The sequence below is a fragment of the Canis aureus genome, chromosome 14 (assembly GCF_053574225.1).
Source record: "Canis aureus isolate CA01 chromosome 14, VMU_Caureus_v.1.0, whole genome shotgun sequence".
Lineage (NCBI taxonomy): Eukaryota > Metazoa > Chordata > Mammalia > Carnivora > Canidae > Canis > Canis aureus.
This window is the reverse complement of record NC_135624.1, coordinates 53,194,194-53,213,109: the sequence shown is the minus strand read 5'-3', so window position 1 is coordinate 53,213,109 and position 18,916 is coordinate 53,194,194. Positions and strand designations below refer to the sequence as shown.

Sequence of the window (18,916 nt, the reverse complement as noted above, 5' to 3'; positions counted from 1 at the left end):
ATTCTGTGGTTCTTTTGTGGACCAGCTAGGGCAGGGGTTGATCTGGAATCACTGAAACCAAAGTGGATGGAAAACGTATTTTGCCAATTGACTAGATTTAATAAAGGTTTTTCTCATTTGACATGAAGGAATTCCTTTTCAAATTTTGTTTTTTGAGTCCTAGCAATGCACTCTATATAGCAAGGACACATTAAGTATCTTTGCATGAATAGCTATTATTCAGATGTTTTGAAAACAGATTATGTTAGGAGGCTTATTCATTCATTCCCTTAATACACTTTATGCAGCTTCCAAGTTTCAGGTACTGTGTTAGTTCAGGTACTGTGAGGATACATTGATGAGCTAGGAAAACTTACTCTCTGTTCTTACAAAGATCAACAATAAATAAATATACAAATTAAGATCTTAATCCCAATTGGGATGATTTTTCAAGAGAAAAATAGAGGATGCTAGAAGCACAAGTAAAGTAAAAGAAAACTTGTGACCACTATGAGGGTTTAGGATTTTGTGAATAATATTCTTAGGAATGGTTGGGAGCCAGTTCATAGAAGTGCAACGAATATTTTTTGAGTGGTTACTCTGATATGGTTCTAGGCTTGTCACTATGGGGTACATAGCCTTTGAATTTAATCACCTCACAATCCAGTGATAAAGATGTACTCTAGCTGTAATCTAAAGAAATATTTGTTTACTGCATAAAAGAGAGATCAAAAGTCCAGTCAAAACATTCAGCACTTGGGCATTTGTTGTGGTGAGAGTCAAGTGTTGTTGTGTGTATGTGTTGATTCACTAAATTGTACATCTGAAACTAATATTACACTGTATGATAACTAACTGGAACCTAAATAAAAACTTTTTAAAAATCTACTCATAAAGTTCAAAAGATGAAAAGTGCTTCACAGTTAAAATGTCAGAAAGTTTTACAAAGGAAGAGACATTTGTAATGGACACTAAACAAAACATGTGAAACAACAGGAATATCCCTTGACAGATAAAAGGATTAAAAAATGTAGCATATTGGGACGCCTGGGTGGCTCAGGGTTGAGCATCTGCCTTTGGCTCAGGGCGTGATCCCAGGTCCAGGGATCAAGTCCCACATCAGGCTCCCTGTGAGGATCCTGCTTCTCCCTCTGCCTGTGTCTCTGCTTTTCTCCTTGTCTCTCATGAATAATAAATAAAATATTAAAAATAAATAAATAAATAAATAAATAAATAAATAAATAAATAAATAAATAGTAAATAAAAATGTAGCATATCCACACAATGGAATATTATTCAGCCTTTAAAAAGGAGGAAACCTTGTCATTTGTGACAACAGGAATAGGCCTGGAGGACAATGAGCTAAGTAAAATATGTCAGACACAGAAAGGCAAATACTCTGTGATCTCACTTATATAAGGAACCTAAATTTCTCAAATTCATAGAAGTAGAGAATAGAATGGCTGCCAGGGCTTGAGGGAAGAGGAAATGGGAAGGTAGTAGTCAAAGGGTACAAAGTTTGCCATACGAGATAAATAGAAACTGGAGATCTGCTATATAGCATAGCACCTCCAGTTAACAACTGTGTACATCAAATACATACAGCTTTTTACATGTCAAAAATACCTCAGTAAGTTAAAAAAAAAAAAAAAGAAAGAGAAAGAGAGTATGCCCATGCTGAGTGCTAATGGAAGAAAAAGAGAAGAAGGGTATTTTAGTTGACAAAAAAGCAAAAGTAAAGGGGATAGCATAAAGAAAGAGGCCACAGGTAGCTGTCGGTAAGCACAGATGGAGGACACAGGTAAGTCAATAGTGGGGATAAGGTGGGACAGGTGGATTACAGCCAGTTCAAGACACTGATGCCGGGCTACAAAGACTGCTCTTCATTCAGTAGATGATGGCAACCCATTGGAAACTTTTGACCATGAGACTGACATGATAAAAAAAAAAAAAAAAAAAAGGAGCTTCAGGAGCCTGAAACTCTGTAGGATGATTTTGAGAGATGGGGGACCAAAGGTAATCAGACCAGTTGGTAGTCCAGACAAGAGGTAACAAGGGTCTGAGATAGGACAGTGGGAATAGAAATGAGAAATTAGCAAAGAACGCCGAGCTCTGAACCCATTAGGAATCACCCGCAGGAACTGATCTGATCACAGCAGCAGTGACACCTCCATTAGATCTTCTGCATCATACTTCTTCAAGAGTATGAGAACTGATTGATCCTGAGAGATAGCCCTGAAGCAAATGCAAGCTTATTCTGACACCATCTGCACAGATGAGTTCAACTACACAGGACCACCCATGCAGTCTTTCAGTTAATTTTAAAATCACATACTATAACAATATTGCATCATTTATCCCATTGTGTTCCTTTGCATAATCTTGAAATTATTAAAATCCATTTTCCCCACCTCTCTCCCTGTTTTATTCCAAAAATCCTACACTTTCTTCTTAACAAACATAAATTTTTCTGTCTCCTTACCTAAGATTGTTCTTCACTTCCCAAAACCTTAGATACAAATACAAGTTACAGTATCATATCTGGTAAGTGAAGAAAATGGAAGGAAATGCTATACTCAAACAGTAACTAGTAAACAAAAAGTGTTTAAGAAACTCAGGACATCCATAGCCACAGAGATGCCTCCATTTAACAAAGAAGGGACTTGTCAATGATATATATTGTTACTGGAAATTGTATTACTGATGTTACAACATAACACAGAGGGCAAACCTCTAGGGTTTAGAAACACGGGCTTGGAAGCCAGATGTCCTGTTTTTATGTCACTTGGTTCATTCACTTACAGTTGTGAGATGTGGGGAAAATACGCAACTTCTCCAGACCTCATTTCCCTTATCTAAAATTGGAAATAAATAAATAAATAAATAAATAAATAAATAAATAAATAAATAAGGAATAGAAACTATACAGGCTTTATTGTGTTATGAAATGATCCACATAAAGCACTTTAGCACAGCACTAATCACATGATCACTATTTTTATTACTTTCTATGGTATTACAAATCAACATCATACTGGAGGTCCTCTATCTTTTCTTTCATCTAAGGGAAAATAATTTTGGTATAATCTCAGTCTAGCTTGTGATATCCCCATCTTTGCAAGATTATCTGCAGCCCATGATTCAGAGGCCACGTACCTCAATATATAGAATCCAAAAGTGCAGCTTTTCCCGTAGTGCTCAACAAGTCCCCTTCCCCCACAGTCATTCATCATCCTAAACCATTTAAGATTTTCTCAGAGTGGAGTGCTTGGGTGGTTCAGTGAGTTGACTACATCTGACTCTTGATTTTGGTTCAGGTCATGATCTCAGGGTCATGAGATTGAGCCCTGCCTCTGCCTCCGGCTCTGTGTTCAGAGGGGAATCTGGTTGGGAATCTCTCCCTCTCCTTTTGCCCCTCCCCCCTCAAAGGAATAAATAAATCTTAAAAAAAAAAAAAAAAAAGATTTTTCCCAGAGCTAAAATGACCAGAATTTCCATTTTCATTCTTCATACTAAGTAAAGTGCCTACAAAGGAACGTTATTTAAAGATTATCTGTTAATCACCTCACAAGCTAACAGAAAACTGAGAACTTAGATTTTGTTTTTATTTTAAATTTGGAAATATCTCACATTCTATCTACTTCACATGAGATTGCCTCACCCTAAGATAACACATTTTTTTATAACCTAACAAAAATTTGACACTTTTTCTATATTCCATGACTATGTCCTTGAATGTGCAAACAGAAACTCAAACATGGTCTATATCAGTTTTTGCCAAAACACGTTCTATATAATTGTCCCCTGAGGTGTCTTTTCTCAAAACTAGTAAATAAATGTTGAAAATGCCATACTCAGATCCTTTTCCCTTAGAGATTCACAATGAATACCAGCATTTTAAAGGCTCGTAGAAAGCTCATCAAAAAAGAAACACATTAAACTATGTTTCACTCAGAGGTGTTTTTTAATAACAAAAGTTTTTAGTATTACAAATAAAAAATACCATGCTAAAGAAATAATATTCTAGAAATTTTGATTCATCTAAATTTTAATCAAGGTGTTAAGAACCCTTGAATTATTTTTTAGATTAAGTAAACTATTGAGAAGTAGTTGAAGAGATTGAAGCAGTCATACAGATTTTAAATACCATTCACCACTGATCTTTTTAAGGGATTGCTGTTCCTAAAATCATTGAAACAAATTATCATAGGCAATCATATTTTATTTAAAATGTTAATATTGTGAATATTTCATGATATTAATATGCAAATTGTTGGGGGAAACTATTTTTAATAGCTGTCTTGAAGTCTCAGTAGGTCTGTGGGTGGGAAACATTCAATTTATATTGAAAATTTGCTCTGATCATTGCAGAAGACATTTTATACCTACTGTGTGCCTGTGCATTTGACATTTAAAAGGCCCCATAAAGAGATGCTAAGAGCCTTTAATCATCACATAACTGCATGCCACTAACAGTCGATCATGAAAAGGGGCATCAAAATGTATAAAAGACCTAACTAAGACATGTTAGTTTTGATCTTCTCTTAAATGTGGGGGAGAGACAAATACAGAACAGTTTGTCTTTCAGGTTGAGCTAAGCATAGTTTTTAAGACATATGTGCTAAGAACTCACAATAATATGTTTTTGTAGAAGATTCCCAAATTCTCAAGGGCCAGTAACTTGAAATGGGAAAAAAAAAAAAAAGAGCCATATGTGTTGATTTAATAGTGTCGGTTACTGTGAAGCCCTGCAGCACAACGCTGGGTGAAAAGACCTCTTAAAGTTTTCAACACTTTCTAAATTAGGTCCTGCCTGAAATTGGGACACAAGCACTTAAAGGGGGAAAAAAAAGAGTAACAGAACTAAGTATGGAATGAACGAAAGGAACTTAGTTTGGAGATAAAAATACTTCAGAATTTTCAAATATGGAAGAAATTTGTGCCTTTTTCCAAGTTTTTAAATTAATAAATGAATGCCATTGTAATACAGAATTATATCTGGAAGTCTTATAAGGAATAATCAACATTTATTTACATTTTTAAAAGTGCTATTCCCTCACGAGTTGACTGTATAGGATCAAACACTGTGAGTTTCAATAATAAACAACAGCACAGGATGATATTTTGATTGATTTTTTAAAAATCTGATTCACTTTTCTTCTCCAGGAGGTCTCCATTTACACCTCCTTTGACTTCTTAAACAGAGATGGGTTAAAGAAACCTTACAAGATACGGGCACCCCCATATTCACTGTAGCATTATCTATAATAGCCAAGACATGGAAGCTAACTAAGTGTTAATGAATTGTGAATTTTATGGAATTCACATATTCAATTCCATTCAATATTCAATGGAAATATTATTAAGCCATAAAAAAGAAGGAAGTCTCCCCATTTGTAACAACATGGTAGGACCTTGAGGTCATTATGCCAAATGAAGTAAGTCAGACAGAGAAAGACAAAGACTTTACAATTTCATGTATATGTGGAATCTGAACAAGCAAAAACAAAACTGAACTCATAGATACAAAGAACAGATTGGTGGTTGCCAGAGGTAGAGGATGAGGAGGGGATGAAACGGGTGAAGGGAGTCAAAAGGTACAATCTTTTCAGTTGTAAAATAAATACATCCTGGGGATACAATGTACAGCATGTGACTATCGTTAGTGATACTGTACTGTAGATTTGGAATTTGCTAGGAGAGTAGATCTTAAAAGTCCTCATCACAAAAATATAAATTTGTAACTATATGTAGGTTAATTAGACTTATTGTGGTAATTATTTTTCAATATATGCAAATGTTGAGTCATTACATTGTACAGCTGAAACTAAGACAATGTTATATGTTAATTATATCTCAATTAAAAAATAAACAAAGAAATAAACCTGAATTTGTATTGCCAATTTAATCCCTGACATACAGAATAGACCTAAACACAAAAATATTTGATCTACTTCCCAGACAAACACACAAAAATATTGTAGATTCATTGGGAACTATATTTTAAATAGCCCATTTTAACTAGCTTGGATTCACTTTTGCTCTAAAACAATCTGGATTCTGCCTAATAATCAACCAAATTCATTATTAATTTTTATACATTTATTATTGTGATTCAATAATGTATCTTATTAAATTTATTTGAGTAAACAGATATATGCCTTAGGATACATTATTTAACCTTCATATTGAGGATCCTACATAGAAAACCATGATCTCTCAGGCTGTTGAGCCTTCCTTGGTAGCTTTTCTAAACCAATTCTGCTTAACTTTTTACATCCCATCCTTACAGCATAATGACCCTGGAGGTCATTTCTGTGTAGAAATAAAAACCATGGACACATTTCTTCTGTATACACTTGGAGTGTCCTATGTATACAGTTACCCTCTCATCCTTCCCTTCAGGCTCAGAGAAATGTTTCACTTCCTCTCTAAATATAATCTATTACTTCTTCATCTTTCTTCTCAGTGTCTCATAGAAAATACTAGTCCCTTTTTTAAATGATTTTTCTTCCTTGACCCAGAATCTGAAACTTATGTGTGGTTCTTTCTCCTAATTACCTTAGAACAATGACAATACTATAGGATAGTAGTTGGTAGTTCAAAAAACCTCAAAGGTGGAGGAGGGGGAGGAAGGAAGGAAGAAGGAAGGAAGGAAGCAAGGAAAGAAAATCATTATTCACTTCTGTTAAGCCACTAAAATAGCCTAAGTAATTTCAACAATGTCTGAATCAAAGTTACACTTAAAAAAAAAAAAAAAGTTGTGATCAGGGGATCCCTGGGTGGCTCAGTGGTTTAGCACCTGCCTTCTGCCCAGGGTGTGATCCTGGAGTCCCTGAATTGAGTCTGCTTCTCCCTCTGCCTATGTCTCTGCCTCTCTCTCTCTCTCTCTCTCTGTCTCTCATGAATAAACAAATAAAATCTTAAAAAAAAAACAAAAACAAGAAAACAAGAAAAGTTGAGCTCAGAGGGAGATAACTCACAAAAAAGCCAGAAAATTCATAACGCTACTGTGCAATCCTCAGAGTAATCTGAGATTATGGGTAAAAGAACCAGAAAAGAAGTCAGAGAATTACCATTCTATTGCACTTAATCTTTTTTTTTTTTTTTTTAATCTTGAGTCACTAAACTTCAATGGGCCTTCACATCTGTAAAATGAGAGTTGTTCTAGAGCTGTGTTTTTTAACTGCTGGCCACAACCCATTCATAAATGGTGAGCACAGATGGTTTCACTGGTGTAAAACCTGTGCTTTCTCACAGGCCGCAAGCTCAGAATGGTCCCACTTTGTATTAATAATTCGCCATTGCCATCTTGAAATGTTTAGTAATTTTTTTGACCAAAGAGACCCTATAGTTTCATTTTGCTTTGAGCCCTGCAAAGTATATAGTTGGTCCTAGGGGTGGCATCAGTTCAATCGTTTGAGATCGGCCTTTTTTTCCTGAGTGAAGTAGTCGAGAAGAAAAAATGCCAAGGCATATCACTCAAAGCAGAAGTATTTTTTCACAAAACACTTGTTCCAGTTTTATTTACATCTATACCTACATTTGTATGTGGTGCAGGTGACAGAGTGAGTATTGATCTAAATACATTTGGTTGCAAAATAAAATGTATTTTTTATGTGAGGTGTGCTCAGTGATTAGACAATTACTAATAACCCTACCTGTTTTAACATTTTAGGATTCTATGTCTCTTCATTATTAACTAAGCTAGCATAATTAAAGAGTCCTTTTGTTCAGTAGAAGAAAAACCTATCGTCCAATGGGAAAACCTAATTATTCCCACAAAGGATTTAAATTCAAAGGCTGCTAGTGCCACTTTCCTTTTGAAATGTTCTTATGCATAAAGAAAAAAATAGTAGCTTAAACATTCTAAATCAGGAACTATAATATAAAGATACTTTTTAAAAATAAATCACGATCAGCACCACACAGTGTCGAACCAAAAAACTTCTCAGGAAAGGTAAAATTATTCTTCACTTGCAACATATCAGGCATGTATTCTCCAAAGATCATAGCGTGTTTAATCTGGCTCTCATTTTAAGTTGCACACTCCAACACCAACATCATAAATTTTAATCATTATGAATATCTGAATATTTAGAACTTCAACTAGGCCTTTTTTTAAAGATAGTATTCAGTATGAGTATACACACGCTCTGATACCTGTTTATTGAACCTGGAATAAGACACAATATCCATGCAATAACGAACACTTTTCAAAGTTGGGTGTGTTGATATAAAATTGCCAAATATATCTAAGCCATATAAATTTTTTTCATATTTAGAAAGCAGTGACATTCTTTTTTCTTAAAGAAGCTACTTTTACTACACACATTTACAAAATGTGAGCTTTCCAGAGATTAAATGCTTTTTCTAGCCAAGCAGAAATAGGATAGAGTTAAAACGTTTTCCTAAACCACTCTAGACTTACCAACCAGAGTTCAACAGGGAAGCTGCTAAGAAAGCCCATTCGGCAGTAATACTCTTCTGAGAAATGTTCAAAAGATAAAATGATGACCCTAAGGTGAACTGAAAGCTGGGAGGCCCCTGTTGATAATCATAGTTCCCAAACCATTTCAATTTAAGTATATTTTAGAAGCTTTGTATATAAGAACTATATGTCAAATTGCTACATGTGCCATAACGTGTATTTTGGGTGCTCATCATAAGCACCTTACAGGTAAAATAGAATTTGGATATACAGATTCTGAGTCTGATAAATAGCTACCATTTTTCTTCTGTGGTTAAGGAAGCCATATTCATATCCTGCCTGACAATACAGTGCAAATGGCAGTCCCAACTGCATCCCAGCATTAGACAAAAGATCAGAGAGAGATAGCCCAGCAGTAATAAAACCAACCAGCATTATGTGTGTGCCAGGTAACTGCTATACAGTTATGCAAAAAGAAGTCATGGATAAAGTTGACAGCTCACAAGCTGAGAAGTTAAAAGACCTGCATTTGTCTCTTATTTCAAATCCAGCCAGTATTTTGTTTGCTCTTGTGCCTCAGCTCCCTTATTAGCAAAGAAAGGAGGTGAACATTTTCCCAGACTCATCTTCTAAACCTGCTGTTAAGAGTTACAGAGAGGCAGTATGATAAAGAGAAAGACTCCAGACTCTGAATTCAGTCTTCTATTCATGGCTCACCCTGCTGTATGAACTAGGGCCACTCAGAGAGAGAAGCTCAGTTTTTTCTCATCTTTAAGATAGAAATTCTTATAATACCCTGTTCACAGAATTGACATGCAAATGAAATAAATCTTGAGTGGGAAAACTTACTTGAAAACACTACATTGGGCAGCCTTGGTGGCTCGGCTGTTTAGCACCCCCAAGGCTTGATCCTGGAGACCCAGGATTGAGTCCCATGTCGGGCTCCCTGCATGGAGCCTGCTTCTCCTTCTGCCTGTGTCTCTGCCTCTCTCTCTCTCTCTCTCTCTCTCTCTGTGTGTGTCTCTGCTGAATAAATAAATAAAATCTTAAAAAAAAAAATACATTGCTATTATAAATGTAAGATTACTGCCTTGAGTTACACGAGAAATATTCCAGAGAGGATCATTTTAGATACCTCGATCTTCCTAATTTCACAATATTGTCAGACTACTGAAAAGATTTGCAATAATTAAACAAGAATAGCTTTGGAAAAAATACCCAGTTTGATGGTCTATCCACACTTAGCCACCTGAAACAAAACAAACCCACTAAAAGAAAATAGGAAAAAAGTAGGAAGATTCATACTTGCTTAGAATCAAGAACCATCACTGGCCAGGAATTGGAGAGTTCTGTTTGTTCTGTAGGACTTTTATTTTTTTTTATTTTTTTTTTTTTTTTGCCATTACTACCAGATAGTAATCTCCTTCCATATTCTCCAGCTTAATCCTCCCTGCTCCACATACCCCACACATGCATACCATAGTAACTGCTATCACTGTAAGGATTTAGATTTAAAAAGGAAGAAAGACCTGAAGAAAGGACCAGCTGTGTTCAGAGGGAAAAATGTTTTTTTTTGTTTTGTTTTGTTTTGTTTTGTTTTTTTTACCAATCTGGTCTGCATAGTATGCCTGAATTGAGAGTAGACTCAGCATCAACCCAACCCCACATACAGAAAATGAAAGAGTGATGGTCAGGCCTCCAAAACTAAATTACTGTGCTAGTTCTAGAAAAGAATAAATGGATGCCACTTGGCATATATACAGATGAAACAGCTAAGCATTATTTTTCTATCATAATAATAATAGTATAAGATGAGCCCATGTTTTTCACTGTAGCCTACAGAGTTCTCATTATCTGACCTCTGCTTTCCTTGGCATCATTTTTTGCCTTTTTACATTGCACATTACATTCTGGCAATATCCAAACACTTGTATTTCTTTATTAACGCTATGGACCCCATGATTCACTTTAAAATAAAAACACACATGCTCTACCTAGCTACTGTCTTCACATCATTAAGCCTCATTTCACCTGACTTGCTTTTCAAATGATCTTCCCTAACGGTGAAGCTTGATTTTGTGGCCTTCTTTGTTCTCACAATTTTATGCATGGACTTTTCTACATTTACCACATCAAAAAAGTCCATATATTTTAGTTTCCCTCATTGCAAGAGGTGAAAAGCTTCTTGGGACAGAGATTGTGTCCCAGTTTTCTTTGTGACACCAGCACAGGACATAGTGCCTGTCTACTTCTCTCCTAGATAAGCAGGTCCTTGGATTTCAGACAGTAAATCGAGTTCTAAGATTCTGGGCAGGTTATAAGTGCTTTGGAACAAATCTATAAAGAACCAAAAGTAAACAAACAAACAAGCAACAAAACCACCACCGCCACCACCACCACCACCGCCACCACCACCACAACAGCAGAGCCAAATGGAAGCATCAGAAAAAAAAAAAAAAAAAAAAAAAAAAAAAAAAATTCCAAAACTGAATGCTTAAGCCAACAGTCCAGAGTTATCCAGTAGATAATTAAATTCAAGAATCTTAAAAAAAAAAAAGAAAAAAAAAAAAGAAAAAAGAATCTTGGCACAGGGTCAGGTGAAAGCCAGGCACAGATAGGAGAAAAGGAAGAAGAGAATCAAGGGTAGAGAGCAAAGGGGTTTTATCAGCAAACTAGAATAAAATCTGGAACTCTTTCTCCTCACTAGGAATCAAGCTTCAGGAGCCTTGAACAAGACCAGGTTTTGTCTCAGGACCAGTTGGTAAAAGCAGCTTTTAACATACGAAGATGTGAAGGTAACTTCACATGCAATATCTTATTTCTGTCCCACTGCATTTCTACTAAAACTAAGCCAGGGGCAGCCCGGGTGGCTGAGCCGTTTAGCGCCACCTTCAGCCCAGGCCCTGATCCTGGGGACCCAGGATCAAGTCCCATGTCGGGCTCCCTGCATGGAGCCTGCTTCTCCCTCTGTCTGTGTCTCTGCCTCTCTCTCTGTCTCTGCCTCTCTCACAAATAAATAAAAATAAAATCTTAAAAAAAAAAAACCTAAGACAAAATGTGACTTAATGTTGCACATACATAAACTAAAGGGGACAAATAAACTAAAACCTTAGATTTCCCTAAATCTACCCAAGAAAAAATTTCAATCAATAGCATCTTAAAAGTATATTACACTAGTTCCCATATTATGAGATAGTGAGCCATCAAAACAGGTCCACAAAATGTTAAATATATGGTTTGTAATGCTTTGGAAACTGTCTTTAGATGAATCATTACATGCAGTTTCAGTGCATGTTGACAAATGGCAGGTTAAACTCTGAAATGTATTAAACAAAAGAACGACACACATGCGTGCGCACACACGTAATATTTACAGTACCTAAAACTGCCTGATTTGTTTTTGTAATAAACATGTGAATTTATAAAGGAGCTGAGGAAAAAGTTAACATTGAATATTCAGAACAAGAAGTAGTTTTATCCAAGGGAATATTTCATAAGCAGATGGAAGTGAATATGCAAAATTGTTCCAGTTAAGCAAATGTTCCAGATAAATTTTCAAGATAAAACATGTTTGCAGTCCTATGCAGTTTGCACTATTTTTAATAGTCTGTTACTGGACAGTTTTTTTTTTATATGACTTCAGTTATTTTATCATCCTACTCCTTTGAAGCAACACTGAGTATGAAAAACTGAAATAGAAGAGAAGCTTCTGGCCAGGCTTCTCTGGGGTAGGAGTAGAAGTAGAATAATGATGTTTTAACAGGACTGTGAAAGGATGACAGATGTACAAGGGAAAGTTCTTAAACATGTTGGAGATGAAGCCCATTAAGCCCCAAACCTCGTGATATCTGTCTCATCACTCAGTGTGGAATTCATTATACAAATGGTTCAGTACTTCCAAGATGCATTAGAGTTAGTGCCCTAGTCTTAGAGCCTCATTCCTGGAACCATCCTATTGAATTTATGAATAGAATTTCTGGAAAAAAATTTTTGTCTGTGATCCCAAGATTAGAAAGGAATGCATATTGCAGGGGTTAAAAGAGAAACTCTGAAATAAAAATTGGTTCCCAGCTCTCCAAATTTAAGATATGTGACCATGGGCAACTTGTTTATCTCTGTATGCTTCAGTATCCTTACCTATGAAATGGAGGTAATACTGTCACCTATCCCATACAACTGCTGTGAGAAATAAATCATTCATAGACTAATAAATTCTAGCATATAGTAAATCGATAGATGAGGACAGAAACAAATGGCTGAAATAATCAAATAGCGCAATATTTGCATGACTGTGTTTCTATTGCACCGATCTATATGCTTTACCTAAGGGTTTCTATCATCTGCACAGCTTTTAGAATCTTTCTTTGTCTAAACTTAAACTCAATTAGCAAATGAAAGCAAAGGTTCTGATTTTTAGTTTGATAAATCAATGTGTTCTACACATAGTAGTAACAATTTAAAAGAACAAAGTCTAAAATTAATTAAACATTAGCTAGAAATAATTGACTGCCAAGTCTTAATGAGACAAAAAAGAATATTTTGAATATTTATGTGACTTACCTAAAACAGACACAAGAAGTGGGTAACTTCTTTCCAAGTTGAATTACGAAGCAAGCTCTCTTAGTCATCAGAAATTTTTAACATTCATCAAATTTCCTTGAAAACATTAGCGATTTTAAAGTAAGAACTAGTCTTTGCTATCAGCAACTTCAAAGCACTCACTTCACACAAGAGGAAACTGAGCCCCAAAGATGTAGGACGTGCTCATGGTAATACAGGGTAGTTGTCAGAGATAAAGTACTAGTCTCAGGTCGCCAACTACAATGTCACTCATTGCAAGACATCACATCAACAGTGGGATGTTATTTACTAGTACAAACTAGAGTGAGACTCTATCCTTGGTATCTGCTTAATATTTAACAATTCCTATTGAGAGTCAAATATCTCATATCATATGTTGATTGAAGAGATATTAAGAAATTGGCCATCTTCCAAAAATAGAAAAGAACAAGTTTAGGTTGTAATACAAGATTTAATCAAATATTCCTGAAAAGACAGTTGAAAAAGAAGATAAAAGAAGATAAAGATCATTTTCTTCTTGACTCTTCGAGAATGTGAAAGGTCATTATTGAGGGGAAATGTCAGCTGTCTTCAAATTTAAGGCCAAAAGCAAGCAAAATACCAAGATATTTTAGACCAGTGTACTTGACTGTGTTTCCAAAGATGGCCACAGCAATATCTACCATTCAACATGTTCTTTTACAATATGGCCATTTCCTCTTTCCTTGAATATAGGTGGGTCCTGTGATCTGTTTTCAACTATAAAATGTGTTGGATGAGGAAATGTGTTACTGTATATCTTCTGAGGCCAGGCCTTTAAAAAGTCTGCACAGCTTCCACCCTCACTGCTTATAATGCTTCCTTTGGAAATCCAACACCATGCTGTGAGGAAGCACAAGCAAACATGTGGAGAGCTCAACTTGGAAAACTGAGGTTGCTGCTGAGAGCCCCCCCTGCGCTTCCAGCTGACAGTGTACACCAAATGCCAGCATGTGAGTGAGTCATTTTAGACCTCCAACCATCCCATCACCTCATCTAATGCCACATAAAGCAGAACCTTTCAGAGTGCCCTGCTCAAATTCCTGACCTAGAAAACACTGATTGAATGGTTGCTATTGTAAGTCACCGAATTAAGGTTCCAAGGGTCACCTTCTGCTTACTCTTCAGGCTAGATGCCTATCCAACATGCTCCTGTAACACAGTTTGTTTCCCTGCTACAGCACTTACATTCCATCCTAATTACCTCTTATCTTTACCTTTCACTGTGTCACATGCAAAAATGGTTTTATATAGTGATACGTAAATGCAACATCTAGAGAAAATACTGGGATCCTAAATATTTATGTAAATATTGGACAATACTTATTCCTACAAATATAATACCATTTCTAGAGTGCATTAGTCTAGATTGAATAAACAATATCATTAAAAAAATTTAAGTGAAATAATAGCTCTAGGTCTGTGCCCTATTATAGTCACACTTCTCTTCAATTCCTTTCAAGTAGTTCTGAGGATCTCCAGAGAGTGATTTGCAGTAGACCAATCCTTTTTACAATTCTACAGAACTTACTCATTTTCTCCTTTCATGCTTCAGGTTGCTAAAGTACTATCTTGTGCTATTTCCAATGCTGAGATCAGCAGCTTTGCTACTAAGAACACCACAGGGGTGTTACTGATACCTGTTCATGTCTCACTATTTAGGGTGCTAAGATCTTAACAAATCGTGTTGATTAAGTCCAGTTCAAAGTCTTTGGCACTTTCTCATACCAGTACACAAGGTATGGTGCTAACTCCCCTGCTGCAGCTATTGACAAGTCATACCTTCAATATTTCCTAGATAAAATAAGTCAGACTCTGACTCTCTCATTCGTTTCTTCAACAAATAATCATTTATTTTGTGGCACTATTCTCAGCACTGGGGTGCAATGGAAAACAAGGCACACAGGATTTTGCTCTCATAAAACTTGCAAGCAGACCAAAAACAAAGAGAAAAGGAAATAACTACAAATGTGATAAGCTATGAAACAACAGAATGCTAGGAGAGAACAAGATGAAGGGGCTCTACCTTCATCCCTACTTTGGAGGTCTCTAAAGGCAGACTGACGTTTTGTGGATATGATACTTTAGCTGACTTCAAAAGTTGATACAGAGAAAAAAAAAAGAAGTGAAGATCTAGGAGAAAATATTTCTAGGCAAAGGAAACAATATGTCCCAAATCCCAAAGGTTAAAAAGAACTTAGTCTGAGGCTCACAGAAGAACAGATTGTTCGTTGCCTAGGTGGGAGGGGAATGTAAAGGAGCAAAATGGATAAAGGGGCCAAAGGTATAAATTCAAAACTATAAAATAAATAAGTTATGGCGATATAATGTACAGCGTGGTAACTGTAGTTAATAATACTGTATTGCATATTTGAAATTTGCTGAGAAAGTAAATCTTAAAAGGTATGATCATGAGAAAAAAAATTTTTGTTAATATGTAAGGAGGCAGACAGTAAGTTAGACTTGTTATGGTGATCATTTCATAGTGTATACATACGAAATCATGTTCTAAACCAGAAACTAATATAATATTATACATCAGTTCTTTTTTAAAAAAGAATTTGGCCTGTCCTAGAAGCTGAAAGGAGGCTAAAGAACTTGGAGCCATCAGTTCTGGGATGAATGAATTCAATGAAGTTAGACAAACAAACAGGGAGACAATCATGCAGGGACTCATAGATCAGAGGGGGGAAAAAATGTTCCAGATGTTCAATGAGTAGCAAATGACAGCTAACAAGAAAATGATGTGATATTATTCAGCTTTTAGTAATATCAGCCTGGCTACAGTGGTGAGAATGAAGAATAGACTGAAGGAAGACAAAAATTATTTTGTAAATAATAAGTAAATTATTAGTCCAAGGGATTATTGGCCTAGACCAGAGAGAGTGGAAGGAGAAAAAAGGAAGATATTGAGACATGTATTCTATAATTGACCCATTTCCTTGAAGCAAATAGTGAACCTCAACTGATCATTCCATTATTCAGTCCTTCATATCAACAGACTCCTATTAAGCATTTTATCCGTTCTTCAGTTTTGTCTGAAACTTTGATGGAGACAGCTTCTGCATCTGCTAACCCTATGCTACAAGGGCTCACCTTCCTAAGCAGAACCTTAAGGTACTGAATTAATAAAATTTTGTGAACTACTCTAAGGCTTATCAAATAAATCTAATTATTGGTGACCAAATCAAAGATGTTATCTCAGACACTGAATTTGTCTAAGATACCTAAATAAATATAATCTACCAAATTCTTCGACTCCCGATGTGGTAGTAATCCAGTTTTCTTCAATCATCCTTGATAAATATCATCCTTCTTTCTAGATGAAAGCAGCAGCTTTGGTTTTACCCGTCATTGAGTCTACTGCTCTGCTGCAATTCAAAAGCTGGTATTCTTAAGGTAATAAGAGAAAGGAAGAAGCGAGACAAGGCAGTAAATCTGATCCAAAGCAACTCGTCTAAATTCACCAAAGTCCGGAGGCATAGCCAGGCTTCCACAGTTCTAATGCAAAAAGAGATATGAATTTTTTAAATGGATCTTAAATTAAAAGTACTATTTTTAACAATATAAGTTACTGTAAGAAAGGTATTTTCAAGTATAAAATATTGATTACAGGTATATATACAAACAGAATGAAAGTGATTAAGAAAGAGAATTTATTTGCTAAGCCCTGAAAAAGGAGGCTACTTAAAGTGATGAGGTTTTGTTTCTTCTCTTAGGGAAGCTCCTTTTGAAGGCATCCAGTAGCAATGATGGCATAAAATATGGGGCACTGCAGATGCCATTTAGAAAAACTTCTTCAATTCAATGTGGACCACCATGGCTAAATGAAGTTCAAGTAAGTTTAGAATACCTTGTCTAAAACATCTAGGACCAGAGAGTGGTCAGGACCCTTTTGTGAATCCATGGCACCAGATGACTCAATACATTATTAGCATGAACAGAAAAAGATCAGAACTCACGGGGTTTGGTGGAAGGCTGAGCGATAGAAAGAAGGTTTAATAGACTAAAAATACATTCATCAAAAGAAGGTAAATGCCCTTAAACATCCAATTTTGGGTTGATAATGAGACATCTCTACCATAATATCTCTTTTGATTAAAAACAATTGTAATAATAATCACAGGTGAGTTCCAAGAGTGGGCATGTGCATCTGTAAGATGTTTATGTATGTCCAAGCCTAAATAATAGTTTCATGAATATGGTACAAAATTACAAAATAGAGCCTAGTCAACTCAAGGCAATCATTCTGTGTGTATAGACTGAAGCTCTACTGGTTTCTTCCCAATGTTAGTAATGTTAGTATAATTTCTAATGTTAAAAGAGCATGACACAAATATTCTTTATCCTATGTATAAATTCAATAAATGATCTTATTTTTCTTCTCTTAGATAACGTTCTCTCTGAATTTCCAGTTGGATAACAAGAGTTGACATATGTTAATACAAAGCAAATGTGCTTTCTTGTTCTCTCCTTCTCTAGTACTGTTCTCTTTATTTTTCTTTCTCTCTCTCCCTCCCTTTCACTCTCTCTTTCTCTTTCAATCTCTCCCTCCCTCTACCTTTCCCCCCTCACACAAACAGCATACCAATACATGAGACAGACAGAGAGAAATACAATCAGTTAATGGATGCATTGCTAGAACAGAAATCAAGGTGAGAGCTCATAAAGAAAAGAAGATAAAAATGCTCCTGACAGTAGACAAAGAAGAAGCTGGCTAAATGCCAACTCAGAAAATAATTCTTAGGTCATTATTTTCAAACTGTATGCCATATTTTTTGTTACTAGACTAAGAATATGAATGTGTAGAAGCTCAGAGCAAACTGAAGGCTTTTACACTGTTTTTGGCATTCTCTAAAACTTCAAATTTCTCTCTCCTTCACAGCCAAGCCTATCAAACCTGTACATAAACACCAAGTGCCACAAAACAAGAGATCCCTTCTCTTTAATATGTTTGGATGCATCACCTATGAGCTGTGTTAAAAAATAAAATGGCAATTTATTTGTTGCATATGAATGTGCAGCTTTTAATGACTACCTTTGGTGAAAACTATTGTTTGGGGCTAAGTTGTATTTCCCCAAAATTCAGACCTTGAAGTCTTAATCTCTCATACCTCTCAATGTGATCATATTTGGAGATAAGCTCTTTAAAGAGGTAACTGATTTGAAATGAAGTAGTGAGGGTAAGCCCTAACCCAATATGGTTGGCATTCTTATAAGATGAAATAAGGACATACACATAGAGGGAAGACCAGGTGAAGACAGACGGAGAAGTCTACAAGCCAAGGGGAGAGGCCTCAGAAGAAACGAACCCTACTAACACCTTGATCTCAAACTTTTAATCTCTGGAATAATGAGAAAATAATATTCTCTTGTTTAAGCCTCCTGGTCTGTAGTACTGTGTAATGTCCAGCCAGAGCAAATTAGTACAGCTGCTAACTTCTTACATTTATGGCAATAAGCACTCCCTAAATACAAATACTGGTACTAATCACAAAGATCACTTTTCCATAAACATCACCTGCAACAAAATGAAAATATAATTGAAGTAATTTCTTATAAAATGAACATAACACATTCTGTAGTTGTACATGCGTCTTCTTCGTAAGTCTGGCCAAGTGTTCCTTACCTTTAAAGTTGTAACAGGCTCACGGAGCCAGAGCTGGTACAGTCAGAAACTCTGGGCACAGCGCCACAAGAGAGAAAAACCCAGGATTGGAATATAGAAATAAGAAGTGGCTGTAGTGTTAGCTCCCTGAGGGCTCTGATAAATTTTCTCAGGCAAGAGAGGGTCTGCCTCGGATGAAACAAGTTGTTCTAGGTTAAAGTCATCTCAAACCCTTGTCTCTGCTCCCAGGTCCCCTGTAAAACTTATAGCTGATGTAACAGTTCATTCTAGTTACTTGT

At 35.9% G+C, this 18,916-nt stretch overlaps 1 long non-coding RNA gene across 1 annotated transcript; it reads left to right on the top strand.

The window, feature by feature from the left end:
* Nucleotides 1-16,655: 16,655 nt before the first annotated feature.
* On the top strand, nucleotides 16,656-18,006 carry LOC144282954 (uncharacterized). The gene is made up of 3 exons (XR_013351360.1): nucleotides 16,656-16,847; nucleotides 17,401-17,664; nucleotides 17,895-18,006. It is a non-coding gene; the product is annotated as an uncharacterized LOC144282954 (long non-coding RNA).
* Nucleotides 18,007-18,916: the final 910 nt, after the last annotated feature.